Source organism: Heterodontus francisci, chromosome 14, assembly GCF_036365525.1.
Source record: "Heterodontus francisci isolate sHetFra1 chromosome 14, sHetFra1.hap1, whole genome shotgun sequence".
NCBI classification, from domain to species: domain Eukaryota; kingdom Metazoa; phylum Chordata; class Chondrichthyes; order Heterodontiformes; family Heterodontidae; genus Heterodontus; species Heterodontus francisci.
In genome coordinates, this window is record NC_090384.1 from 20,140,461 (window position 1) to 20,155,640 (window position 15,180).

The window sequence follows — 15,180 nt, forward strand, 5'->3', positions numbered from 1 at the left end:
TAAAACTGTGGTTGGGTTAGGAGGTGTGTGCTTGTAATGTGTAACTCTAAATGTAAAAGTGTGTAAAGATTGGCTCCTGTTCTATCCCTCGTCAGCTCGCTTTCTGGAATAGAACATGGTAGCAGAGAATGGTTGTCGAAAGGTGAAGGTAGAAGCTGAGAAAAAAAATTCAGACAGAAAACTACAATCCTAGTAGCAATTGTGAAAACTGGCAGCAAGCATGTGTAAATTGTTGTGGTATGATTACCTTCTGATATTCTGACTGTATGCAATGGATATGTGGACACGGGTTATGTATCGACCGGGCGGCGCAGTGGTTAGCACCGCAGCTTCACAGCTCCAGCGACCCGGGTTCGGTTCTGGGTACTGCCTGTGTGGAGTTTGCAAGTTCTCCCTGTGACCACGTGAGTTTCCATCGTGTGCTCCGGTTTCCTCCCACAGCCAAAGACTTGCAGGTTGATAGGTAAATTGGCCGTTGTAAATTGCCCCTAGTGTAGGTAGGTGGTAGGGGAATGGTGGGGATGTGGCAGGGAATATGGGATTAATGTAGGATTAGTATAAATGGGTGGTTGTTGGTCGGCATAGACTCGGTGGGCCGAAGGGCCTGTTTCAGTGCTGTATCTCTCTATGACTCTATGACAAAGAGGAAACCAGGTATGGCTTTGGCATTGATGCTTCGTACAAGAAGTAAAATCAGAAATAAAGTATTTTGTGAGCTGGATGCGCATCAGTTGGATACTGATGAAAGTTTGGACCTTCTATTCAAGTTCTTGGATACAATTTATATCAAAAAAATCTATTAAATGCTTATGAGGCATGGTCAGACTTTGATAGATATTGAAAAATAGATGGTCATTCCACAGAGGAAAAGATCGTAGAATTTAACAGATTGTATAAGAAATTTACAAAATTTGATTTGGGTATTCCTAGATCAATCCTAGCATTTAAACTGCTGGATTGTACTCTGGCTTCTGGTTCTAACTGGCATTTGCTTCTTGGCGAGGGAGACCCTGTTGGATCAGATGTCCGATGTCTTGAAACAATTCCTGGGGAAACAGTCATTTCCGTCAGCCTTCATGGAACAAATAGGGACATTCTGCAGTGACAAAGAATAGAGGACTCAATGATTGCCAGATTTTGAAATGGTCCAGATACTGGACGTAGACACCAGTATAATGGAAGGGTTAATCACAGGCAGTGTGAGGGTGAAAACACCTTTTAGCAGATGTGGCTATTAATAGCAGAAGACAAAATTGGAACAGCAGTAATAGGTGAATGGATTCCAGGAATGCCCAAGGAACAGTTAATAGGTGCTTCAGGTGTGAATCGAAGTATCATTATGCAATAAACTTCCCAAAGCTGAGAGCAGGGTCCTTGAATTAACTCATGATGCAGCAAATTCAGAAGAAGCGAATGATGACAATGATGAATCTGAACAACTATACTAGTCAGAGTTTTTAGTCCTGTGATGAATGTGTTGGTCACAGACTTGTTTAACTGTGCAATGCTAGATAGTGCTTGCACTTTGACAGTACATGGAACAGATTGGTTAAAATGCAGATTTGCTCAGTCGTGAGGATTGCGCAAGATTTAGGAGTGTAAAAGTACTACTTTAAGTTCGGTGATAACACATTGAGGCCACTAAAGAGAGTTGTAATTCCATTGAAAATAGCTGAAGTAAGCAATTTTATAAGTACTGATGTAGTCTCCAGTGAGATACCTATGCTGTTGAGTAAACCTATGAAAAAGACACAAATGAAAACTGACATGGAGCATGATAAGGCAATTATTTTTGAAAAGTGAGTGGATCTGCAGTTCACCCAATCAGGACATAATTGTATCCCCTTAACAAAACCTGATGTTTCTCATCAGAATGTTAGACAAGTGTTAATGGCATCAGGTAATAAGAATCAGAGAAAAAAACAAGCAAATTGTCTTAAAGTTTCATAGACAATTTGCTCACCCTACTTGTCAAAGATAAAAAATTCTACTAAAAGATGCAGGTGTGATTGATGAAGAGTATACAAGGCTAATAGAAGAGATTAGTAAGAAGTGTGAAATCAGTAAAACTCATCGAAGGATGCCGTCACGTCCTATTGTAAGCCGTCCATTGACATGACTTTTATTGAGGTAGTTTGTCATGGATCTAAGGGTATGGAACTGTTACGACCAGGTGAGAAAGAGGTCTAAGGTTCCTTTCAGCCTTCACCTAGTCTTACTGTAACAGGGTTTAATTTTAAACATACTGTGTTTTTAGCTTCCCCCTGGTGAATCCTTGTTCACCACTTTCCAATTATAAGGCAAAGAAACCAGCACAAACAGGCTTTCCTAGATTTAAAGAAAAAAAGTTGAAATTTATTAAACTTAAGCTTCAGCTCTAATTCGGTTAATGCCTACAGATAGATGCTGCACTCTACGCTAGCATGCATAAGCGATACACATGCAAATAGAGACAGAAAAGAGCAGAAGAAAAATAAAGCGGAAAGGTTTGAGGCAATATCTGAAGAGTTGTTGTTACAGTTCTTCGAGCTCACTGTAGAGTCATAGAGCGATACAGCACTGAAATAGGCCCTTTGGCCCACCGAGTCTGTGCCGACCATCAACCACCCATTTATACTAATACTACATTAATACCATATTCCCTACCACAGCCACACCTTCCCTCAATTCTCCTACCACCTACCTACACTAGAGGCAATTTACAATGGCCAATTTACCTATCAACCTGCAAGTCTTTGGCTGTGGGAGGAAACCGGAGCACCCGGTGGAAACCCACACGATCACAGGGAGAACTTGCAAACTCCGTACAGGCAGTACCCAGAATTGAACCCGGGTCGCTGGAGCTGTGAGGCTGCGGTGCTAACCACTGTGCTGCCCCAGTGATTATATGTAGATCATGCTTTTCATTGGGGCCCGGTATTCTTAAACCTTGTTTGCTATAGGAGACTTTTCTCTCTAAAGGTTCATGTGTCTTCAGTGGATTCAGAGGCTTGTGAGAAAGAGATGGGAGCAGACAGAGAGATTTTCTCAGTCCAGGAGCAAACCGCTTTCTGCCCAAACTGTTTGGACAAATTCAAAAAAACTCTGGTCACCCAGCAGGTTGGTCATGTGACTAGCTGGTTTGACCATGTCCGTTTACGTATTCGGCCATCTTAGTAGTCAACCTGGAATGCGAGCTCCCCCACTTTCGTTGGGTGATCAAAAGTTCATTGTGGGTTGTATGTCGGAATGCCTGCTTTATCCTTCCAAACACTCTCTGTTAATATGCAAATGTGTTTTCCAGCCACAGCTGATCTGTTTAACAAGTCCTTTCTTCACTCCAGTAACGTTTTAAAATTAATGTGCCTCGTTCTTGGCAGGTGGGCGCCTACCATGACTGGGACAAAATCAAAAATATTGTAATTCTACATGTTTTGGACCTGTAACCAGATTTAGTCTGTCGACAATAATACTTACTAAGAACAAAAGAGTTTTTATAGACAAAATCATGGAGAAATGGATAGGAACCAGACTTGGGACACCAGCAAAGTTTCTGACTAATAATGGAAGGGAATTTGCCAAAGATGTTTGTGAAAGCATGAAAATGATGGTCATGAATACAGCAGCTGGAAGTCCTTTCAGCAATGGGCTCTATGAAAGGAATTATGCAGTGATCAATGAAATGCTGCATAAAATCTTAGCTGACCAACCAGGCTGCAAGTTAACACCACCGTGGCATCAGTGGTTCATGCAACAAATTCAAACATGATGGTTGGAGGGTGCAGACCCTATCAATTAGTCTGTGGGTGAAATCTCAAATTGCCTCTGTACTGTGCGATAGTCTGCCTGCTGTAGAAGGTACTACAGTTAGTTCCACTTTTTTTTTTGCATATTTGAAAACCTTACATGCGGGGTGACGGGCTTTCATCAAGGCTGAGATCTCGGAAAAAAATTGGAGAGCTCTGAGCATTCGTATAAGACCACCTGTGACAGAAATTAAGTCAGGATTTAGTGTATTCTAAAACAGGGTCATGGGGAATGGTAAGGTCATACAGTGTGGTGGTAAGACAGTACTTATCAAACATAGCGATCAAACTGTTAAGCTTCATTTCTTACAATTAATTGGAATTAATTAAAAAATCTTGGATGCTGTGCAGCTGATAGAAGTAAATGAGGCATCTTGTACCTCCATGTGCTCATGTGTTTTCTGATGAAGGTCCTGAGGAATGGAATATGGCCGATCAAGGGATAGTGGTAATTTGAGTGAGCGTGACGCACAGGACAGAGCTATCGCATCCAAAGGCCTATTGCCCAGAGTGGGTATTCAAGTGACACAAATTCCAGAGGGGTCTAGTGAATAGAGGGATGTAACAACTGCAAGAAAAGCTAGTGGCAAGTTTAAATATTGGTTGAATGTTCAAGATGATGGCCAAGAAGCCAGAGCCATGGACTGGCAGAATGGGGTGAAAGAGTGGAGAGTAGGAAAGAGCAGTGGAAGTTCGAATAGTCGGTCTGGAAGTGACTCTTGCATCAGCAAATAATCATGATTCAGAGAAAGAATCTCTGATCGTGAAAGAGGGAGATCTCACGATAGTGGAGCTGAGAGACATAAAATGCGAATTAAGGCCGTAGCTTGAATAGATTATACAATGAAATAAAGGCCACAGAACGGTCTTGGAATGGAACGAGAAGCAGAAGTCCTCATGATCGTGAAATTTTGGTGGCTGCCTAGAAACTTGAGGATAAACAAATAAGAGAGGCAAAACATAAGGAATTAGAGAGTTGGAGAGAGTTTGGAGTTTATTCTGAGCTACCAGATAAGGGTCAACCAGCTTTGTTACACAGGTGGATTTATACTGCAAAAGTCCTTGCAGATAGGACTTATAAGGCTAAAGCAAGGCTAGTTGCGAGGGGTTTTGAAGAGCGACTGGGTGATGTTAGTGTGGACTCTCCCACAGTTGGAAAAGTAATCTTAAATCTTTATAGCTCTTTTAGCCTCATATTCATGGAAGTGTAAATCAATTGACATAAAAGCTGCATTTCTGCAGGGTGATACTTCTCAGAAAAGTATTTCTGAATACTCCCAAAGAGGCAGCAGATACAAGAGCAACTATGGAAACCAAATAAATGTACCTATGGCCTGAATGATGCCTCCAGGGTGTGGTACTTTTCCATGAGATCTGGTTTGCTGAAGATAGGTTGTGGTCAAATGAAAAGCAGGTCCTGCAATGTTTTATTGGTATCAGAAAGGGAAATTTTCAGGCATCTTCATGATGCATGTTGATGATTTCTTATGAGGTCATATTGTGGAATTTGAGAAATGTTATTAAGAGATGTTAAGATTAGAGTAGAATTTAAAATTGGGAGTCAGGCTTGTGGGACTTTTAAATATATTGGTTTAAGCATTAATCAGAATAGGTCACAAATAGCTTTAAATCAACAGTCCTATTTAGAGTGTTACTCCCATTCCAGTTAATTGTGCTAGATCATTACAGAAAGATGATGCTATATCTAAACAAGAGACAGAGCAATTGCGAAGCTTGATTGGTCAGTTGAACCGGCTGGGCACTCGGATGAGACCAGATGCTGATTATGATGTGTCTGAGTTGGGCACTACAATGAAAAATCTTAAAGTCGAGAATGTTTTAAGGGCAAATAAAACATTTAAAATAAAATAACCTTGAGAAATGATTACTTAAGTTCCCATCCTTAGGGTGACCCAAAGAACATGAAACTCGTCATTTTTAGGGATGCTTCATATGCTAGTCTTCCTGATGGGTGCAGCAGATTTCTTATGTCTCTAACGGGAAATGTTGTCCTTTTAGCTTGGGAAAGTAAGAAAATAAAAATAATTATTAAAAATACTTCAGTTGCTGAAACACTGGCTCTTGTGGAGGCAGTGGATATCGTGGAATGGTTTGAGCACACAATGAGGCCACTCAGCTCATTGTCCATGCCAGCTCTGTGTGAGAGAGCTCAGCTGGTTCGACTCCCCCAAACTTTCCCCATAGCCCTGCAAATGTTTCCTTTCAGGTAATTATCCAATTCTCTTTTGAAAGCCACGATTGGAAGGGCGAGGGGAGTCTTCCCTTTCCAGTGCCTTTCTGTGCACAAAGTACTAGGCCTAAAACTTGGGTTGGGTGTAGCTAACAGAATTCCATGGTGACTCCATCCTCACTAGTGATGGGTCTGCAAAGACTCATTCAGGTGTGGCTGCATTTGCTGCTCCTGCTGCTGCTGCAGCCCCGTTACCTTTCACATTAATAACAAAACGACATGGGGCGAAGAGCTACACTCGCCCCAACATGATGATAGAGGTGTGCGTCAAAGTCATGGCTGGGGTTGTCGGTCCTTTTTGCCATTGCAGTTGCCTCAAAAATGTACGGGAAGACTGTGTTCTTCCTGAAGGCCGAGCAGGTGGTGCGCCTGGCCCTCGAGGGAGTTCACGGTGTGCAAGACTTTTCTTCCAGTGGATCCTCTCGAGGCCACCGTGCAGCAGATTGTCATCTCAAAAGTCTTGCCCTTTATCCCGGGTGAGCTCCTTCTCCCCTACCTTCGCCAACTGGGGGAGGTGAGGTCGGGGATGACTCTGATCCCACTCAGATTTAGCAAAGCCAGCCTCTGACATGTTTTATTCTTCTGGCACCAAGTTTTTGTGGAGATGGTGTGGGAGGAGAACACAGAGGGTGGATTCACAGTACAGCACCAGGGTGTTGTCTACCATGTCTTCTGGATGTTGGATGGTGTGTAGTGCCCCATCATCAAGGAGGTGGGGCATATACCAAAGAACTGTCCTGCCTTCCAGGCTGCCAGAACATCTCAGGTGGTAGAGACTGGTATCGGCGCCCACCCCCCCCCCCCCCCAAAACCATTCCCACACCTGTACCCTCCCAGGCTCAGTCAATGTTAGAGGTCAATATCACCACGATTGCCAACAGAAAGGGGGAGTACATCTAAGTGGAAAGAAGGCATGGCATGAATCTAAAAATACTGAGGCGAGCCCCCCAGATAGTAAAAGTCAGCCAGTGAGCGACCCTGCATGTGTCCCTGTGCCCACGAGAGACTCCAAGGCTGTACTAAAACCTTTATGTCCAGCAACTGGGCTTGGGGGCAAAAGCAAAGAGGTAAGGGAGGGTGCAGAGCCAGAAACCCTGACTGACATGGAGGTCTCCCGCCGTCTGCATTCCTCCTGGAAAAAGAGGATATGCAATTCCTCTGAAATGGAGTAGACCCTGGAGAAGGATGTCTCTCCATAGAAAAGGTGTCTGTGCCCCGCTGATCCTGCCTCACATCCCACCATCACGCGCCCTAGGCAGGGGTTGTCTGTCTTTTGGGAGGTTGAGACTGATCGTTCTTTCCTGCCTCTGCTTCCGGGGGATGAGTTGGGATCCCTGCCTGGGGGAAGGGTTTGGGATCCTACAAGAAAAGCCCAGGTGCTTCCTGCCACATTGAGCATCCTGGAGGCTGAGGCGGATGAGGTCGAACCTGCCCAACTGCGTGCTGATGTCACCCAGCACTTGCCCAATCCGATGAAGGATCCAATTAAAAAGCCTCCACATGCTGGGTCACTGGTGGTGGTGGTGGGAAGTGGAAGGCCTCCCTTTTCTTTCTCTGACTTTAGTGTTGGGAGTGCACAGGGCTAAATGTGATCCCTGTGTTTCAGCAGAACCCTGCCTGAGGCAGAGTGGGACCCTTGGGTGGTGCCGCCCTCTTACCCAGACCCTTCGGAGGAGCCTGGGGAGGACCCCTCAGCCCCTGATCCTGAGAGTGGGAATGGTGGCATGAGTAGGGCCGGCTGGTGTGACTGGGCCCCATGCTGCACTGTGGTAGGAGGGTCGATTGCTGATGGTGACAACCTGGAGGAGGACAGTGACTTGGGGGGGCACTGGGGATGGTTTAGAGTCCATTGCCAGCCAGCGAAGTGGTGGATGCCCTCGTGTCTCCTACTGAGTCCCCCCTCATCACTTTGGAGGAACTCTGGGAATTTCTATCTGACAATTTGGGTTGCAGTGACAAAGTCCAGCTGGCCTTTGACTGGTCAGAGCTGGTACTGCTCGACCGGTCCGTCCGCTCTGCTGCAAAAGCTACAAACACAGCGAAGGACATAGATCAATTTGAGGGGCATTGGTTTAAGATGTTCCTCACTGGGCTGCAGAGGGAATGGGGACTCAGGAATGACTCCGCTCCCTCCCCACACTAGGGTGTAGGTGTATGGTTGCATGAAAATCTTGTCATGACAAGATCATAGCCAGTCTCCGTATCAATGGCAGCAGAGGGACACACAATAGATTTCTCAACTTCTCTCTCTTTTAAGGAAGGAAATTATGCAGTGTGCATCCTACAGGAACATTCCAGGAGACAAAGCCATGTGACTCCCCAAGGAGGGGATCTACATGAGCCACCTTGCTTCTAATTCAGGCAGGGTGGCTATCTTGTTGGCCCCACATTTTCAGCCAGAGACTTTGGGGGGGTCTAGCAGCCTGTGCCAGCCCACTTGCTCCATCTCACTGCCCAGCTGGAGGATGTGTGGCTTCATTTATTGAACTTGTACACTCCCAAGGCTGGCACGCAGCAGGTCTCCTCCTTCAAAGTGTCTGCACATCTTGGCTCTATTGACGCTGGCAAGTGCATTATTTTCAGGTGAGATTTCAACTGTATCCTCGAGGTGAGTGAATGCTCCCAGGCCCCACGCTGGCCGGCAGCAGTGGACACGTTGAGGGACCTGGTCAGATCCTATGACTTGGTGGATGTCTGGCAAAATCTCCATCCAGACTCTAGCATTTTCACCTTTGTGACACATGGAGGAGAAGGGTCCAGAATTGACCACCTTGACATTTCACGGGCGTACATCTCCTGTGTCCCCGAGTCTTTTGTGCAGCCGGTTCTGAGCTCAAACCACCATCTGGTGTAGGCGGAGCTAGCTCTGATCTGCGCGTGGGCAGGTCCACGTACTGGCATTTAAACAACCCGTTGCTAGAAGACGAATGTTTCAGGGATTTGTCTCATTGGTTTTGGGCTGACTGGAGAAGGAAGCAGTGGGTCTTCCCCTCCTTAAGGCTATGGTAGGTCGTGGGCAAGGCTCACGTCTGCATCTTCTGTCAAGAGTACACAAGGGGGTCGACCAGGAGACAAAGCCAGGGTCGAGCGGTTGGAGCAGGAAGTGCTTGACCTGAAGTCCCATCTCAGTCAGGCTGATGAAGACCCAGGCCTGAGGAAGGTGTACAAAAAGAATGGCATGCTGAAGGACCTGCAGCTTGTCTGGTCCCGAGGTGCATTTGTGAGGTCGCAGATCTGGTTCCTTCAGGACCTAGGCTGCGGCCCCCTCTTCTACCCACTGGAGAAAAGACGGGATCCGTAAACAGATCCTTGGGCTGATGACTAATATCCCTGGATCTGATCTGGCGGGGATCAGTGTTCAGTCCTGGGCCTATTCTGGTGCCCTGTTCCCTCTGGATCTGTCCAATGAGGATGCTCGCAGAGTTGGTGGGAGGACTTGCCGAAGGGCACCGAGCTGCTCAATGCTCTGCTCAGTTTGATGGAGCTGACTGATGCTCTTGAGAAACACGTCTCTAGGGTTGGATGGGCTGACCATGGAGTTGCACAGGAATTTCTGGGCCATCATAGGAAGCGATTACATGCAGGTTCTGGGGAAGTCTGGCAACCAGGGAGATGCTGACTGTCATTGCAGCGTGTGTATTTGCTGACTGTTATCACTAGAGGGGTTCTTAATCACATGAATAGTGGGTATCTGGAAAGAGCTGCCAGAGGAGGTGGTGGAGGCAGGAACAGTAGAAACATTTAAGAGGCATCTAAACAGGTACTTGAATGAGCAAGGCATAGAGGGATATGGAATTAATGCAGGCAGGTGGGATTAGTATAGATAGGCATTATGGACGCGCTGGGCCGAAGGGCCTGTTTCTATGCTGTACGACTCTGACTCTATGACTGTGTGATCTTACATAGAATTCACAGCACAGGCTTAGACCATATGGCCTAACAGCTCCGTGCTGATATTTATGCCCACCACGAGCCTCCTCCCAACTTACTCCTGTTACAACCAGGTGAGAAAGCTGTCTAGGGGTCTGTTACTATCTTCACCTGGTCTTATTGTAACAGAGTTTAATTTTTAACGCGTTGTTTTGAGTTCCCCATTTGTGAATCCTTGTTCACAACTTTCCAATTATAAGGCAAAGAAATGAGCACAAACAGGCTTTCTGTGGCTTAAAGAAGAAAGATAAAATTTATTAAACCTTAAACTTAAATTCTATTACGGTTAACACCTATGGATATTCGATGCACCCATGCTAGCATGCACACGTGATACACTCATGCAAATAGGGACAGAAAAGAGCAGAAGAAAAGATAAGTAGAACAGTTTGAGGCAATATCTTGTTACTGTTTCTTGAGCTCGCCTCAGTCATTGATTGAAGATATGATCTTGCGTTTCGTTGGGGCCCAGTATTCTTCTTAAACCTTGTTCACATAGGAGATTTTTCTGAGTTTACCTGTCTTCACAAGATTCAGTCCCATGGGAAAGAGATGGAGGCAGGCAGACAGGGGAGGAGATGTTCAGTCCATGAGCACACAGCTTTCCTGATTGCAAAATTTGTTTAAAACCCCCCCTAGTTGGCCAGCAGGCGGTCACGTGACCAACTGGTTTGACCAGGTCTCTTCTGTGTATTGGGGGCAGGGACTGTTTGCCTTTGCTTCCACATTGTCTGGTACTATGTAAATGTTTTTCCAGTCAGAGGCTTGCAATTTTTAAGTTTTAATGTTTATGTGGAAAAATAATGTGCCTCAATCTTGGCAGTTTGGTGTGGGGGAGGGGGGGTGGTGGTGGTGTTGCTCGACACCTCCACACCTAGGGGAATGAAATGCGATTTGAAGAAAAACAGCACATTTCATTAGAGTTTGAGAGAAATATAAGGTACAGAAAGAAAAACCAGGCATTTCTCTCATTTATTTCCATTCATTTGCCAATCTTAAAGCTTAATAAAAATGGTCTGTTCTGGGTGCCAGGGCTGCTTTAATTTTCTTTTTTTTTCCCTTAAGAGTTAGTAGGGGGGCGGGTCTACCTTAACTCCCTGATTCCTGCAAAGACTTTTGGCTTTAGGGGATGGGTGGTTCACTTTTTCTTCTGACTGTGGGGGAGGAGTCTCTATCACTCTTCCCTTTGTTCTCTGGGACACTCCTACCTGTAGGTATTTGTGCAGATTTAGTTGCATTCTCTGGTGACACGTCAACTAGGTGAGGCTTCACCCTCGTGGTTTCTCTGCCCGCTAGAGGTCTCTCTTTGTCTCTGCAGGTTCCTGTAAATGCTGTTAGCAACTCTGGTGGGATGCTTCTAGAGTCTGCCTTCACATAGGAGGATGTGGGGTCTAATTTTTCACATTTTTCAGGGTTGGTTGACCAGACAGTAGGGGTTTTCATCTGGGATTCTTCTCGGACTTCCTTTAACCTGCCCACCTGGTCGCTTTTTCCCCTACCCTTTCTAAACTTTTGCCAGCCCTGTGCCTGCCTGTCCCTTTTGTTCTCAGCAGGGGTCCCTTACAGTTCTCCAGCCCTCTGGAGGGTCCCCCTAACACTGGTACAGGGCTTAGGGTTACAGGTTTCACTGTAGATTGGGGTTTACCCTCAACCTGGCACATGTAGCAACTCCTGCAGTACTCCACCACATCTTTGTGGAGTTTTGGCCAAACTGTTGTCTTATGCAGGCTTTGGTCTGTCGTATACTGGCATGTACAGTAGTCCCATGGACCCTTCTTAATATTTCCCCCCGCTACCTCTGTGGCACCACTAACTGGTGAACTACTGTCCACTCCTTTCCCTCAGGTCTGTGAGGAGAACTCCATTTCCTCATCAGTATCTCATTCTTTAAATAGTAACAATCAGGGACTCCTTTTGCTTCACTTCCAGACTGGGCAGATAGTGCGAACTCTCGCAATACTGGGTTGGCTCGCTGAGCCTCAGCTAGGGAAAATCCATTCAATTCATTTCCTGGATCTCCTAACTTTCCAAAGAAAGTCTCGGAAAGGCAGACTTCATGGTCATTTATAATAAAAACAAGAAATGCTGGAACCACTCAGCAGGTCTGGCAGCATCTGTGAAAAGAGAAGCACGTTAACTCTGCTTCTCTTTCCACAGATGCTGCCAGACCTGCTGAGTGGTTCCAGCATTTCTTGTTTTTATTTCAGATTTCCAGCATCCACAGTATTTTGCTTTTACTTCATAGTCATTTGCCTGATCCACTACACATTCAGGGACACTGCAGGGGTCCGTCTCCTGCCATGGCACTGTTTCTCTGACCTGCACTCTCTGGGGGGAAAGGTCAGGCCTTTTCCCAGTAAAAGGGATCTGGTGGCCCCTGTGTCCCTGAGAATCACTATGGGCTTGCTTGCCCCACTCGAGAGATACGGGGTTACTTTCCTGTCAAAAACAAAACCCTGATGACCTTCAGTAATCCTATTAACGTTTCCTGCACTGGCTGTAGTGAGCTTCCTCAGTTGCACTCTTACTGCAGTTAAAGCCACAGCTTGTTCTGCTGTGCTTTGCCTCAAGTCCCCGTCGTCGAAGTAGGTGTGCCCTGATTAACTCTAACGGTTTCCCCTTTAGTTTCCAGCAGTCAGCTTTTAAATGCCCTGCCTTATTGCAACGGAAGCGCACAGGTCTCTGGGTCTCACTCTTGCTCACAGTACCTTCCTTTTTTTGGCTGGAGGAGGGCCCCCTTTGCCTCCTGCTTCCCTTTCTCTTCCAGGACTGCCTGGGCTTCTATCACCTTCCCACCCTTTGTCCTTTTCGGATTTGTGGGGGTGACTAGGAAATGTTCTCCCCTGGGAAACCAACTTTTATTGAGAATGGGAGAGAGTTTTTAAATTCCTTTCACAGGATTACTTCTCTGAGAGTCTCATAGCTGATCTGCATTTTAAAGCCCTCAGCCACTGGTCAAAAACCAGCTACTTACTTCTTTCAAATTCCAGATAAGTTTGATTGGCTTGCTTTTTGGGAGTTCTAAACTTTTGGCGATAGGCTTCGGGTACGAATTCCTATGCCCCGAGGATAGCATTTTTGGGCAGTTCCTAATTTAATGAACTCTCATCTGGCAGCAAGGAATAAACCTCATGGGCTTTTCCAGTTAGTTTGTTTTGCAGTAAAAGGGACCAGGTCTCAGCTGGCCATTTTTGCTGCCTTGCCAGTTTTGCTGCCTTGTCAGTTTCTTGAAGGACACGAAAAATGTTTCCACATCTTCCTCACTGAATTTTGGAATTAAGCGTGTTTTAGTAATCTTGTACCCAGCCCTGAATTGTGTTCCTCCGAATTGGCCATGCTTTCACTAGGGTTACTCTGGCACCCCCTAGTTAACTCAAGCCTCTTCAACTCTTTCTTTCTTCACATTCTTTCTGGAATTCTTTGACTGTCTCTGTGTCCTGTCTTTCATTTTCTTCATGTTCCTTTTGGAAGGCCCTCTCTTTCTCCCTCTCGCCTGCCTCTCTCTCTCTTTTTTTTTCCCCTTTCCACTAATTCAAGTTTCCTTTGTTCCAATTGTATCTTTGCTAACTATACCCTGTCGGATTCTGTTTCTAACACTGCTTCTGCTTCTTCACATTCAAGGGAAAAATGGTTGGCTCCTAGCCTTAGAAGTTCAGACTTCCTAACCTTGCCACATACAGTGATCCCATATTGCTCAGCCATTTTCCTCAACTCCTTCATAGACAGTGCTTTTAACTTAACTTATCCCAAGTTACTTCACCCTGGCTTGGAGAGCTACTCACTTCAGTTCAGACTTGTCAGTATTCAATTGCGCATAACTACAAGAAAACCTGTAATAATTTGCTCTTTTTGATTCGGAACAATTTGGCTCTCCAGTTCCAATTTCACTCGTTTATCTGTGGGTAAAACCCTGGACGCTAGCACCCAAATTTCTGTTACGACCAGGTGAGAAAGCTGTCTAGGGGTCCGTTACTATCTTCACCTGGTCTTACCGTAACAGTTTAATTTTAAACACAGTGTTTTGAGCTCCCCCTTTGCGAATCCTTGTTCACAACTTTCTAATTATAAGGCAAAGAAATGAACACAAACAGGCTTTCTGTGGTTTAAAGAAGAAAGATGAAATTTATTAAACCTTAAACTTAAACTCTAATCTGGTTAACACCTATGTATATACCACGTGCCCATGCTAGCATGCACATGTGATACACATGTGCAAATAGGGACAGAAAAGAGCAGAAGAAAAGATAAGTAGAACAGTTTGAGGCAATATCTTGTTACTGTTTCTCGAGCTCGCTGTAGTCCTTGATTGAAGATATGGTCTTGCGTTTCGTTGGGGCCCAGTATTCTTCATAAACTTTGTTCACATAGGAGAGTTTTCTGAGTTTACGTTTCTTCAAGATTCAGTTCCATGGGAAAGAGATGGAGGCAGGCAGATAGGGGACGAGATGTTCAGTCCATGAGAACATGGCTTTCCTGATTTCAAAATCTGCTTTTCCAGTTTAAAACTCTGCTAATTGGCCAGCAGGTGGTCATGTGACCGACTGGTTTGACCAGGTCTCTTCTGTGTATTGGGGGCAGGGACTGGTTGCCTTTGCTTCCACATTGTCTGGTACTATGTAAATGTTTTTCCGGTCAGGGGCTTGCAATTTTTAAGTTTTAATGGTCATGTGGTGAAATATTGTGTGCCTCAGTCTTGGCAGGCGGGAGGAGGTTTGCCTGACACTCCATAGAAATCATAGAAATTTACAGCATGGAAGAAAGCCATTGGGCCAACAAAGGGCCATCCAGCCTAATTCCACTTTCTAACTCTTAGTCCATCTCGCCCTATCAGGATAGCCTTCTATTACCTCCTCCCTTATGTACTGACTTCCACATTGTTATCACTCTAGAGTTAAGAAGTTTCTCCTGAACAACCTCTGACTTAGAGGCGAGCATGATACTGCTGAACCATTGCTGACCCACTAATTTGTCATTAGGAAGAATTAGAACAGGAGACTAGAAGCTTAGTTAGAGAGGTAGGTTTTAAAGGAGGAGAGAAGTGTGTAGAGGTGGGCAGATTGTGGGTACAATGTTTATTATTCAATGGATTCCCTCTTGTTGACAACGGTACCCGATGGAGTCTCTTTAGGGGAGGCAGTGGCTTAGTGGTAATGTCACTGGACTAGTAATCCAGAAGCCTAGGCTAATGCTCTAGGGTCATGGGTTCGAATCCAA

The 15,180-nt window shown here is 45.4% G+C and overlaps 1 protein-coding gene across 2 annotated transcripts in view; it reads left to right on the forward strand.

Moving 5' to 3' along the window:
- Window positions 1-15,180, forward strand: part of chid1 (chitinase domain containing 1) — a 151,860-nt gene that overhangs the window by 25,445 nt on the left and 111,235 nt on the right. The window lies entirely within an intron of this gene.